We start from the raw sequence: 13,762 nt of genomic DNA on the forward strand, positions 1-13,762 counted from the left end.
TCATAGATATTACGACAGATCCATCTGTTGATTCCATTGGTATAGGAACTTCTCCTATCATCATTCCATATTTTAGAATATTTTCTCTAGATAGTTTTTCTTTTATTAAAGAAAAAATACTTTTTTGTTTGAAGTTTTCTTCTGGTTTTAAGGTAAAATCTACCTTTTCTATATGATCTATCAATACATCTGCCATAAAACCAGATGAATTTTCTTTTATCATACTATATTCCATTATGAAATGTAAAAATTATAAAGCATTTAAAATATTTAAAATCATACCTGACTTTGTCTTGGATTTTTGATAATTCTGATCTTTCGATCCTTTGGATTTGAAATAATCTTTCGATTATTGATATTGAGAATTAAAATCTTTTGATTTGGTTATGACAATCTCAAATCCTGCGAAGCCCTTTCCCACAATGTTTCTCATAAACTAAGGTACTTACTTCATTGATTTAAGTTGTAATTTACAAGTGAGCATCAAGGCTCTTATTTATAGGAGGATAGGACTTACAAGTAGTTCACATGTCCTTATCCATGACAGCAAAAAAGAAAGACAATTAAAACACGCAAAGAAAAAGAAAACGCATTATCACTTAAAGTGATAAGATTCTTATCTCTAAGTGGACCCCGTCTGACTCAGATGATAAGTTTTCACTATTACATCATGACGCGTGTCTAGGCTTTTTCTTTTGCCTTATCTCCAATTGTTGGAATTGTCGGTATTTTGTTTTCTTCTGCCGACACTTTGTCTTTTGCACACCATTTACAGATATGCCCTTTGTAGGTTGAGAAGTATTGGCAACACTCCTGTTGTACTTCATCTGGAATTCTATGGAGACCATTTTCGAATCCTGAGAATAATTCTTCGAATTGAAGTGTTTGTTTGAGGTGCTCTGTAGAGACCTTTTTCTTTGAGTCACAGACCATGAAACAATAATCTGAGACATATAAGACTTTATAATTGGTAATGGATGACCCATATTTGATTAGATAGTCATAAAAACGCTTCATTTGTTGAACAAATGAGATTAATGTCCATCCAACACTTGTTGCATTTGGTTCTAGATAGGTTTTATTTGAGATACCTATCTTTATAGTTGTTCTTGGTCTTACAGCCATCTGATTATTTTCTTCTTCGAACCATGGATATGTTTGTTCGAATTGGAGAAATATTTCTCTTCCTTTGGCAAGGAAGTCATTAAATCTTTTTGCTGTATCACCGATCTCTTTTGGAAGATCAGCCAATTCTTGAAATCTATATCCTTCTTTTTCCTCAAGATATACGGTCTTGAGCATTCCATAGTCATAGAATTCTTTAAGTAATTCCTTGGATATTCCTGGAACTGTATTAGCTTTTACCCCATGTTTGGTATTAACTGGATAAAAACATTCAATTGCTAGTTCTTCCTTGAAGTTGGCTAGCCATCTCCACTTTCCCATGAAATCATCAATGGTTTTTATCTTGTTTTTTTCTTTTTGGAGGTTTATAATTGATCCTACTGAAACCTTCTTTTTAGATTCCATTTTTGATGGTTGGCCAATATCTTTTGCTATGGCCATTTCCTTGTAGGAGGCCTTGTAAGCTTCTTTTGCTTCTTCCATTGTTGGATAAGCTTTGTGTCTGACATTTTTGCCATTAATGTGGAGGCTTGCAATTGCCCAGTTGTTGTAGATGCCTTTCATTGGACCATCAAAGATGACATACACCTTCTTTGCTGGTTGTGGATCGACAACATCGCTTGGTTGGTCTGAACCATTTTTTGACTCTTCATCTTCTTGTTCGACTTTGTCAGCCCATGACTTTTTTGTATCTTCTTCTGGCATAGAGCCTGCTGAAGATGTTGATGAAAAACTTTGTTGTTCATTCAAAGTCTTTTTTGTTGGTTCTTCTGTTGTTGTTGAAGTTTCAACATTTATGATCTTGGTTAGGCTTTCGATCATTTTAATCATCTCCCTCCTCTCTGAAGAGAGTTGTTTTAGCTTTTGGCTATGAATTTCAATTTGTTCATCTTTTTGCTTCAAGCTATTGTCGAGAACTTTTAGAGCTTGCTCCATTCTCTTGTTAGAGTATCTGCAAAACAATTGTTTTCTGATTTTATTAGTTGAATATAAGGATAGAATTGTTGGATGCGCATTTGCCATCTAACAAGTCTTCCTTGTTTATGATCAACTTTTAAATTGTAGCGCCAAAATCCGCTAGCATAAGTTGAATCAGTTCGTAATAAAAATCTTGATGGAATTAAATCCATTCTCCATTTTTCTAAAACATTTAAACAAGAAAGAGTTTCTTTCTCATTGATATGATATCTTGTTTCAGCATCTTTAAAAGAGCCTGAAACATACTTGCATAAAACAAGATCTTTATCCTTAATTCGGATGTTATTACTTGAATAATCAAGTTTTGAATCAGTTGAAACTGATGTTTTATCTGATCGCCCATTAGGGATATCTGATTTTAACTGTGGGGTTGCGTCCACAGTGGTATAGGATTGTTGTGGGGTTTCATCCTCAACATATCCATTGAGATTTAATCCCAATCTTTGTTTACCATTAGGTAGAGCTCTCATAACTCCAGCCCATGTAAACTGATTTGCATCAACATTTACAACCAAAAAATCATTTTCTGTTGGGTTGTATAGTTGCGGTAAAGCTTTTAATTTTTCTTTTAAAGATTTTGCAGCCTCAGTATCTTTTTGTGTCCATGACCATGGCACTTTTTCAGATATCTTCTTCTGTAAAACTTTTCTATCATTTGCTAAGTCTTGGAGAAATCCTTCATTAGCAATATAATTTAAACATCCCAAAAATCTTTGGATTTGTTTTCTATCCACTAATTGGTCAGGAAAAAGTAAAATCTTTTCTTGAACATGTGGTGATAAATCAAGTTTTCCTCCTTCTCTTATGATAAGACCAAGAAATTCGATTTCTTGTTTCAAAAGTATTGACTTTTTTCTGGATAGAACAATTCCTCTATCTTTTATTCTGTTTAAAACAGTCATAACATCTTTAACATGTTGTTCTTTACTTCCTTTAGTAAAAATTAATATGTCATCGATATATACAAAACAAATATGATCAAGACCCTTAAGAGTATTGTCCATAAATCTTTGATATATTGATGGTGCTTGTTTTAAACCAAATGGTAAAACATTCCATTCAAAATGTCCTTCTGGACAACTGAAAGCTGTTAAAGGTTTTGTTTCTTCTGATAACCTTAACTGCCAGTATCCAGATTTTGCATCTAAAGATGAAAACCAATTACATCCTCTTATTTTTTCAAAAATGTAATCTTTTCTTGGTAACTTATATGAGTCACTTACAGTTGCCTCATTAAGTTTTTTATAATTAATCACCATTCGAGCTTTTCCTCTTTTTATCTCATTGTGTTTTCTGACATAAAAAGCTGGTGCTGAGTGTGGACTAATAGAAGGACTTATTAATCCTTTCTCTAATAGTTCTGCTATTTCTTTTTTAAATTCTTCCATATCTTCTCCTGAGTAAGGGATCTTGTATAAGGCTTTGACTTCCTTTTTAGGATCTTTAAGTTTTACAACAATTAAATCTTGTATTTTGTTTACTATAGTATCCAATGGATTTTCAGAACAAACTTGATCTAGATGATGTTCTAGATTTTGTTCAGTTGTTAAGTAAAACTTTCTTTTATCCCACATACATCTAAGTATGTTAAGATTTTCTGAAATTGCCTTTAAAATTTCATTTTTTTGTTATAATGTTCGTTGTAACAAATTCACTTTCTTTTGGATTATTGATATCAAACCAATTTAATGTTATGGTATCAGTTTTTTGAATAAAAGGATTATATAACTTTAAAAAGTTATTTCCTATTATCAGATCTATTCCAGAATCATGTTCATAGATTGATTTTACATAGAAGTATCTATGTTCAATTTTTATAAAAACATGTTTTAGAACAAACCAGATTTGGTGTTTTTTCTTATCAGCAAAGATAATTTCTTTTGGTTTTTGTAGTCTAATCCATCCTTCCTTAATTATGGATCTCCTACCAAAACATAAAGTGGCACCGGTATCAATATAACCCATGATTTTCTTTTTGTTTAGTGTTACCTGGGTAAATGTTGCATTAGGGTTTCCATTTTTTAAAATTTTTCTACTCATTCTTCAATTTCTTCTTCAGTAGTATATTCAAAAATACTACTCTCATCAGAATCTATATCTGATTCTATTGGTTCGAAACCTACTTCCCAAATTAATTTCAAGGTTTCTTTTTTAGAATCTTTCTTTTTAGGACATTCATTTGCATAATGTCCTTCTTCATTACACAACCAACATGTGCATGTTTTCTTTCCTCTAGGACATGAATTCTTTTTAGGATATTTTTTATTTCTCCTAAAGTATTTTTGTTTATTAAATTTTTTAGGAAATTTCTTTTTTCTTTTATATTCAGAACGATCTATTTTCCTAAAAACTTTTTTCTTTTTCTTTCTTCTAGGTTTATTACATCCGTAGTTTCCTACTTTGTCTCGAATTTTATCACAACAAACGTTTATTTTTGCTTCTCTTTTAGCAGTTTTTTCCATACATTTTTCGGATACCCATTTTCTTAATGCAGTTATCCTTGTTCCTAGAGTATCGTCTAATCCTACGACTACTTCTAAATGTTCTTGGATTACTTTTTCCATTATTGTTCCAACAGATGATGGAAGTTTATTATAAAACAAACCTAAAAGATTATACTGTATTCTCTTTTGTGGAGATATTGCATAATAATATTTGCTAAACTCACATATAAATGGTTCAACATAACACATATCACAGATTCTTAGATTAAAGATTCTATGAATGTTTGTGCTTTCTAGGTCTGATTCTGCTTCTGGCGCATCAAAACCTACAAATTCTTTTTTTAGAATTGAATAAACATAATTTATTACTTCCTCAGTTGTTGATGGAAGTTCCGAGTCTGATTTTTCAGATATAAAGCTCCAAGCATTTCCTATAGTTTTTGTTTTTAAATAGTTAAAAATGTTTTTTGGACTTAGTTTCCCTAGTGTGGGATCTAGTTGGATTGTTACCATGTGATTATGATACCAACTTCTTAGTTCTTTTTTAGCATCATCACTACAATCGAGATTTAGAATATCTTCATCCTTGTGACGATTTATAGTAGGTATATATTTAGATGATATACTTTTAAATTTTCTTTCATCCATTTTATCTTGAATGATTTGTTGATCGATAAAATCTTCTTTACCTTCTCGACGTCCTCTTTTACGTCCTTGTTCTGATGATTCTGGTTGCTCATTAGTTTTCACAAGTCCTACTTGTGGTTCTTCTTCCATACTGAAAGAACTTTCTAATCCGAAGTCGTAGACAAATTTGTTTTCATCATCAGATTCTTCTGTTATTTGATTTTTTCTATTAATGTCTAAAGAAGCCATTAATGTTTGTAATTCATTTAGCTGATTAGCTATTTCTTCTTCTGTTTCGTCCATTTTTAGGGTAATGGCGCGAAGAAGTTAATTTCTTTTTCTGATTTTTCTATTTTTTCTGAAATTTCTACCATATCTCCCCCTTCTTTTTTGACAAAAGTTTGTAATTCTTCTAGGGTTAGACATTTATCTCTTATTGGTAAGAGTTTTAATAGATCGATTAGATCATCTATTTTAACACAAAGTTTTTCATCTAACAATTTTTGGTTTTCTTCTAAGTTAGATAATTTTTCATTGAGTTTTTCTTCAAATTCTTTTAGTAGAAATTCTACTATTTTATCCAACTGTTCCTGAAGTACTGTCAGGTTTTCAAAAATATCTTGTATATTTTCACTTACACCTTTACTAGCCATGTATAAATTTTTGTACTCTAAGGCTTAAAAGATTTGCAAAATTTTCATATTCCCAGTATGTGGAATAATTATTTTCAATTATTAGAAACCAATATGCTGTTTCCCTTAACCAATTAATTTGGTTTCTCATTCTAATTATATTATTATAATTAGGTACTAATATAAATGGTTGAGGTATTATTTTTCCAAATGGATTTATAAGACCTTCCATAGACTATATTATTTTATTTTGCCTTGGACTTTTTAAGCCGGTTTTTATAAGAACTGATTTTAAAAGATTTTCGACATGTGTCAAAATTTTACTGACCAATGGTACAATGGTACCCAACTACTATGGTACGTAAGTGTTTTCCCTGGGTTAAGTGGCTATCACTATTATTGGCCATTTATTCATTTCTTTAATCGCACAAACTTGCATTATCTTTGCCTTGTCTCTTCTATTGCCTGCTTCCATTATGATTTTTTGTAAAGCAGAGAGGTCCCATTAAGCCGCACCAACATAAATAAATGGATTGGATAATCCTAACTTTTTGTTTCTTAAAAATAGGATAAACCATTAAGAGTTAAGTAGTTTGATAAAGCGCAATTCTGTGATACTGTATTTTTTTCTAAAGTAATAAATAAGTATTCTTTTTTTACCGAAAATAATTACTAATATGTGTATCATGTTGCAGATTAGAAATGGTGGGGGGCTGTAATAGAAGATAATGGAAGTACATTAATCCTTCAATTTATAATTGGTTTCCTAAAATTTGAACAGAGGGGACAAGGTCACACAATCTCTCCAAGTCGAGCCTATTATCATAACAAAAGGAGACGTTGCCCTTTCCTAATACTGTATGGTTTTTAAACCATAATCAAGAGCTACAACTTACTTTTCAATACAACTCCAAACAAGTAAAGACACTTGAGTGGCAGTAGAATATAGGATATGCTGCCCATGAAGGATGAGTTAGAAAACATGTAATTGTTATCAGAAAAATTTAGCTCTTATCACCAACTTGTACCTCCTAGCTTGCAAACTCTCTTTTGGAACACTTTGAATTGAAAAATAAAAAATAAAAAATAAAATAATAAAATAAAAAATTTCATATCAACTATTCGGTTGAGTGCTCATTAATGAGGCGAGATCACATCATTGATTTTGTAGCGGTCAACTAATTCTATCCGTTGGATTTGTAACTTATCTTTGACCCCTCACCTATAAATAGAGCTCTCATTCCTCCCTTCTACTCACCGCCTCATTTCAAAAAGTTCTCTTGAGTTGTTAAAGAACATTTTTTTGTTCTCCCTCCTTTAGATTGTGTTGACGAGCTATTCTTTTCTTCTCCCTCTTTTTTCTGTCCCGTCGAATTTAAAGAGTGTTTTTAAGACTATAGTCTCTTCGAAAAATAATGTCCATTCGGAATTAAGAATGGTCTTAAGAGCATAGTCCCTTCGGTAAATTTTGTCCGTTTAGAAATAAGAGTATTCTTAAGACGATGGTGCCTTTTGAGATAAAGTGTCCCTTCAAAAAATAAAAATGATCTTAACAATATAGTTCCTTTTTATGTTTTATGCCTTTGGAGAAGTTAGAAGTTAGAGTGATGGAAACATCATATTAGAGTGGTCTCAACACCATAATAGAGTGGTAAAAATATCATATTGGAGTGGTCTTAACACCATATTTGAATGTGTATTTCTAGAACGGATCCTACAGTGTAGTAGGATTCCAAAACAGATTTAGCTGGGTCATTTTATCATGTAGACGTCCTGGTTGATAATCTGTTTGCACAATTTTTAGTCGTGTCATGAAACATCTTAAAGAGAGTGATCTAGTCCGCGACTTAGCCTAATAATCTCTTCGATGATAGAAAAATATTTTTTAACTAATTTTGACTATTGTTCCAACACTCTAAATTTCAAGTTTGCGACATTTTTAGAAAAACTTCCCCACAAAATAAAGGGAAACTCAAAATTTGACCTTATCATAAACCGCATTTATATTTTGAATTTGGTAAAACCTATTTCAAATTTGACTTTATTGGAATATCTTAACTCATGAGCGATGAAATTAGAGATTATAATCGAAAGTGAAATGTTAACCAGTGCCTCCGGGGCACTGGATAAGGAAGTAAATATAGTAGTTTTTGTATCGGAAACTGTGTAATCAATTCCTCAAAAGTCAAAAAAGTGTTGTTTTTCATTCAAAAATTCCTTTTTTGGATTCCTTAACCAGTGCCCTGGGGCACCGGTTAACAGGACCCTAATCGAAAACAAAGTAATTGATATTACCTTGAAAATAAAAATGATCATTTATTTTGGGAATTTTTTTTCTTTTACAAATGATTTCGTTGTGCAACGGAGGAAGTAACATTTTTATTTGCTTAATACATCCCCAGGTCCCTTAACTTATTTTTTCTTCTCACTTCAGTCCCTTAACTATTAAATGTGTCAATTTGGTCCTGTAAGTCCTCTTCCGTTTACTTAGTTGGTCCAATTTTATTAATTTTAAATCCCTACCGTTGGATCAAGGAAGTTCATCATATCTTACCGTGTACCACCAACACCTAAGTATCTGAAATTTAATTTTTAAAAATAATATAAATCCATTTATATTAATTTAGAAATAAAAAATCTAAAAAATTGTAAAATTAATTTTCAAAAATAAAAAAAATCTAAAAAATTTGAAAAAATTGGAAAATTAATTTTAAAAAATAAAAAAATTCTGAAAAATCTAATACTATTTTTTTATTTTGTAATTAAAAAATAAATAATAAATAATACTAAATACCCCTAAAAATTCCAATTCTTTTTCTTTCTCTCCTTCTCCATCGAACCATCCTCTTCTCGAAATTTTTTTTTTCCTACCCTACTTTTTTGCCAAAAATCCAAAAATACCCTACTTTTATAAAAATTTCCGAGAATGCCCTACTTTTTCTGGTCAACCTGACACCCCACAACTCCAAGTTGTGGGGTACCCTGAAAGTTGGTGAAAATTTTGTCTTTATTATACCCCACAACTCCAAGTTGTGGGGTATTTTATTTTTTTTTTTAATTTTTTAAATACCCCACAACTTGGAGTTGTGGGGTATAATAAAGACAAAAATTTCACCAACTTTCAGGGTACTCCACAACTTGGAGTTGTGAGGTATCTTGAGGTGCCGCAAAAATGTGTCTCCCACAATTTTTTTTTCTTTCAAATTTTTTATAATATGATAAAAAAAAAATCAGAAAAAACATAATTTCCTAAAAAAAATATATATAACAAATAAAATTACAATTATTATATAAAAAATGTCCTGTTCCCAAACCTTCTTCTTGCGACTTGCCTTGGATCATTACGACGCGGTTAGGGAATTGTGAGACGACGATTTCTTTCATTATGATTTACTATATGGTCATGTTGGGATTCGTCATTGTTATCTGTAGTTGATAAAAAGAATAAGAAAGAACTTAATTAAAATAGACTAATAAAATTATATAACATATAAAATTACAATAATTTCCTTAAAAAAACAATAAAATCTACAATAATTATAAAAAATGTCCTGTTCCACACCTTCGTCTTGTGACTCGACGGCGATTTCTTTCACGATGAATTTCTTGAGGGTCATGTTGGTCTTCATCATTGTTTTTTTTAAGGAAATTATTGTAATTTTATATGTTATATAATTTTATTAGTCTATTCCAATTAAGTTCTTTCTTATTTTTTTTTTATCAACTACAGATAACAATGACGAATCCCAACATGGCCATATAGTAAATCATCATGAAAGAAATCGTCGTCTAACAATTCCCTAACCGCGTCGTAATGATCCAAGGCAAGTCGCAAGAAGAAGGTTTGGGAACAGGACATTTTTTATATAATAATTGTAATTTTATTTGTTATATATATTTTTTTTAGGAAATTATGTTTTTTCTGATTTTTTTTTTATCATATTATAAAAAATTTGAAAGAAAAAAAAATTGTGGGATACACATTTTTGCGGCACCTCAAGATACCTCACAACTCCAAGTTGTGGAGTACCCTGAAAGTTGGTGAAATTTTTGTCTTTATTATACCCCACAACTCCAAGTTGTGGGGTATTTTAAAAATTAAAAAAAAATAAAGTACCCCACAACTTGGAGTTGTGGGGTATAATAAAGACAAAAATTTCATCAACTTTTAGGGTACCCCACAACTTGGAGTTGTGGGGTGTCAGGTTGACCAGAAAAAGTAGGGCATTTTTGGAAATTTTTATAAAAGTAGGGTATTTTTGGATTTTTGGCAAAAAAGTAGGGTAGAAAATTTTTTTTTCCTCCTCTTCTCTCTTCTTCCCTCACTGTTCTTGCTTTCAAATTCTCATCAATTTCCATCATCTCCAAATATCAAACACAAACACATTCCTCTTCTTCTCCAAATCTCAATCACAAACATTCCTCTTCTTCTCAAACACAAGCAATATTCCCAAAATCCTTAAACTCATATTCCCAAAATTCCTCATCCTAATCTGTCATCAATTGAGACTCGAATTTCCAAAATCCTTTTCATCATGAACATCATCATCAAGCAAAACAAAATATCTTGATATTCATTCACTGTCAAAATCATTTTCTCCATTATTCATCTTCTTCAAAATCATTTTCTCCTATAATTTTCTAGAGTAAAACAGATTCAAGCACAAATTCATGTCAAAAAGGTTCAAGCAAAAATCATAGTTCACAACCTTCAATCACACAACACTAATCACCTAATGTCAATCTCACAACCGTTTCAACTATGTTTCACCTCTCTTCACTCTACTCATTCCAAAACCACAAGTGTTTTTGTTGGTGTGTGGGTTATTTTTCCAGATCTGAAAGATGGTGATGTGTGGTTGTGTAGGCGAAAGTTGGGGGAGGAAAGTGGATGTGTGAATGGCACCGGAGAGTCTCGGACGAGGAAGTAGCGCGACTTGCGGTGGCGGTCGGCCGGAGGTGGAAGGGGCGACGGACGGTGGTTGTGAGGTGGTTGGATGGATTGGAATTTATTGAATAAAAGAGAAGAGAGAAGAGAAGAGAGAAGAGAAGAGAAGGAAACATATAGAGTGGGGCTGAGAGAAAGAGAAATGGAGAAAAAAATAAGATAAGAAGGAAGGGAGAAAAGAGAAGAGAATAGAAGAATGATTCTGGAAAAGAGAAGAAAGCAGAGAAGAGAGAGGCGGAAAAGAAGAAAATAATAATAATTTAATTTAATGTTTTAAATTTATTTTTGAAAATTAATTTTCCAATTTTTTCAAATTTTTTAGATTTTTTTTTATTTTTGAAAATTAATTTTACATTTTTTTTAGATTTTTTTATTTATAAATTAATATAAATGGATTTATATTATTTTTAAAAATTAAATTTCAGATACTTAAGTGTTGGTGGTACACAGTAAGATATGATGAACTTCCTTGATCCAATGGTAGGGATTTAAAATTAATAAAATTGGACCAACTAAGTAAACGGAAGAGGACTTACAGGACCAAATTGACACATTTAATAGTTAAGGGGACTGAAGTGAGAAGAAAAAATAAGTTAAGGGACTTGGGGATGTATTAAGCCCATTTTTATTCTTACAAATGATATGCAAATGGAGTGCTTCTATCCTTGCTAGGTAAACAGAATCTATTGCCACCGTGACCTTCACCGCTTCAATACTCTTGGGAGAAACAAAAATAGCTAGACCCTTTTTATTTTGGCAATTAGACTGGCTGCTAAGACAAAAACTGTGTTCATCACATGGAAATGGAATTCTCATAAACCTGATGCTTAATGTAGCAAGTAGCATCAGAGAATCACGTGGTGTAGCCGTCCTACAAAGTCGGGTACATTTGCAAATTCAAGGTTAGCTTTAGACATGGACCGCATCACCGAAAGCATACACATTTTTAGTGCCAAGTTTAAAATAAAAAAATGTGACAAGTTTTGGATCCCAAAACACCTTCAATAGGAGTATTTGTAAGAGAAATGATATTTGTACATCCATTTTTTAACAATTTTTTGACAATTTTCTCTCTCATACTAATATTATATTCTTATTACCTCTCTTCCTTCTTCTCTATCGATTGTTTTGGATCAATGAAAAGAGAAAAAATGAAAGTTATCATTAAAGTTGTCTAAAATGATTGTACATATATATATCACTGCTCTATTTGTAATTGTGGTGTTTTCACATTTACAGATGATCAAATTTTCTACTACTACTTCACGAACAGTCCATTAAATGCATCAAGTCCAACATATGGACCCTGTGAAAGACAAGAGTTGGCTATTAGTCTTGGCCATAACCAAGAATGTCTCTTTTCTCTGTCTTTTCTGTATACCAAAAGTGATGTATCATAATTAGTCCACACTCCACAGCTCACATTTCAGAATCCAATGATGATGAATATAGAAGCGACATTAATATACTTTCATTTTAATAGAAGCACTGAATCGAAACAACTCAACAAACAGCCTCAGAAAACCGGGAAATACTTGTGTGACATTAATGTCACGGTGACATTAAATCTGGGCCACACATTGGGTGATATTAGATGTGTTGTGTGGCCCAGATACAATGACAATGACAATGTGTGGTTCAGATTTAATGTCACCGTGACATTAATGTCACCAAAGTGCCACCCCAGAAAACCGTGACATAGCATCCTTGTCGATTTTCGAGACTGATTTTGGTTAACTTTATTTGTCACTTTAACTTATGGAACAACCATTGATTTATAAAGAAAACAAGGTACACCCTTCGGTCACTATTATAAGCAAAAGTTCACTTTTTAGATTTATTCAATAAATGATGTATGTAGTCTATATATAGGCCATATGCATCATTTATTAAATGAACCTAAAAAGTCAAATTTGGCTTATAATAGTGACCGGAGGGAGTATTAGCATAAAATTCAAAGCAATAATGAGATAAAGTAAAAATATAACGTGAGTATAATAGAAAAAATGATTAATAGCAGTTTTAGCCCCATAACTTTTCCAAAGTTGCGATTTTGGCCCCCTAAGAAAAAAAACTACAAAACCGCCCCCTAAGTTTTGCACATGTGGTAGTTTTGGCCCCAAGGCCAATTTTGACTCAGTCTACGCTGACGTGACACCCTAAGTGAGGTGCCACATGTTATTTTTTTTATTTTTTTTGCCTTGGGGCCAAAACTGCTACAGTTGCAAAACTTATGGGACGATTTTATAGTTTTTTTTCTTATGGGGCCAAAATCGCGACTTCGTGAAAGTTAAGGATGAAAACTGCTATTAAACCTAGAAAATTATCACAAAATTATTTAAAATGATGGTACAAATATCATTTCTAAAAAATACATAGAATTTCATCAAAATAACAAAATTCATATAATTTTTTAAGTATGTGTAAATTCCTCGAAAGAGATCACTGTCGTGAACATGAGGATAAATATCAATCATGCACTTTAACAATTATAGATCCACGAGAAGTTTCCAAAATCCAAACCCTTGATTTTTTAATAGAAAATATTCTTCTTTTCTTCTACCCATTATCATGAAAAAAGTGATTCCAATCCCAATGGCTGAAGGGTCATTCATTCAAATTGCATGAGTCACAAATTCCATAACCACAAACAATGAAGAGAGAAATGCAGGTAAAAAACACAAAACAACACTGAACTGAAAACAATCTAATTTTCAAAACTCTTAGATTATATAATATTATGAACATTCAACATTGAACATGAACAACGAACATTGCTTCATAAGAGTAACTAATTTAACTACTACTATGACCAAGTGAGTTTTGCCTAGATTGTTGTTGTGATTGTTCCTCTTCTTTAATCTCTTGAGAATCTTCCACCGGCGGAGATTCCTCAGCAACGGCTTCGGGTTCCTTCACCGGCGGACGAGGTGGTGGAGGAGGGACTATTCTGCCACCGACACAAGAGGAGCATTTGGTTTCAACCCATGACTCAATGTCGTACTCGC

This window comes from Medicago sativa, chromosome 4, assembly GCF_051527215.1.
Source record: "Medicago sativa cultivar Bolivia chromosome 4, Bolivia_mono, whole genome shotgun sequence".
NCBI classification, from domain to species: domain Eukaryota; kingdom Viridiplantae; phylum Streptophyta; class Magnoliopsida; order Fabales; family Fabaceae; genus Medicago; species Medicago sativa.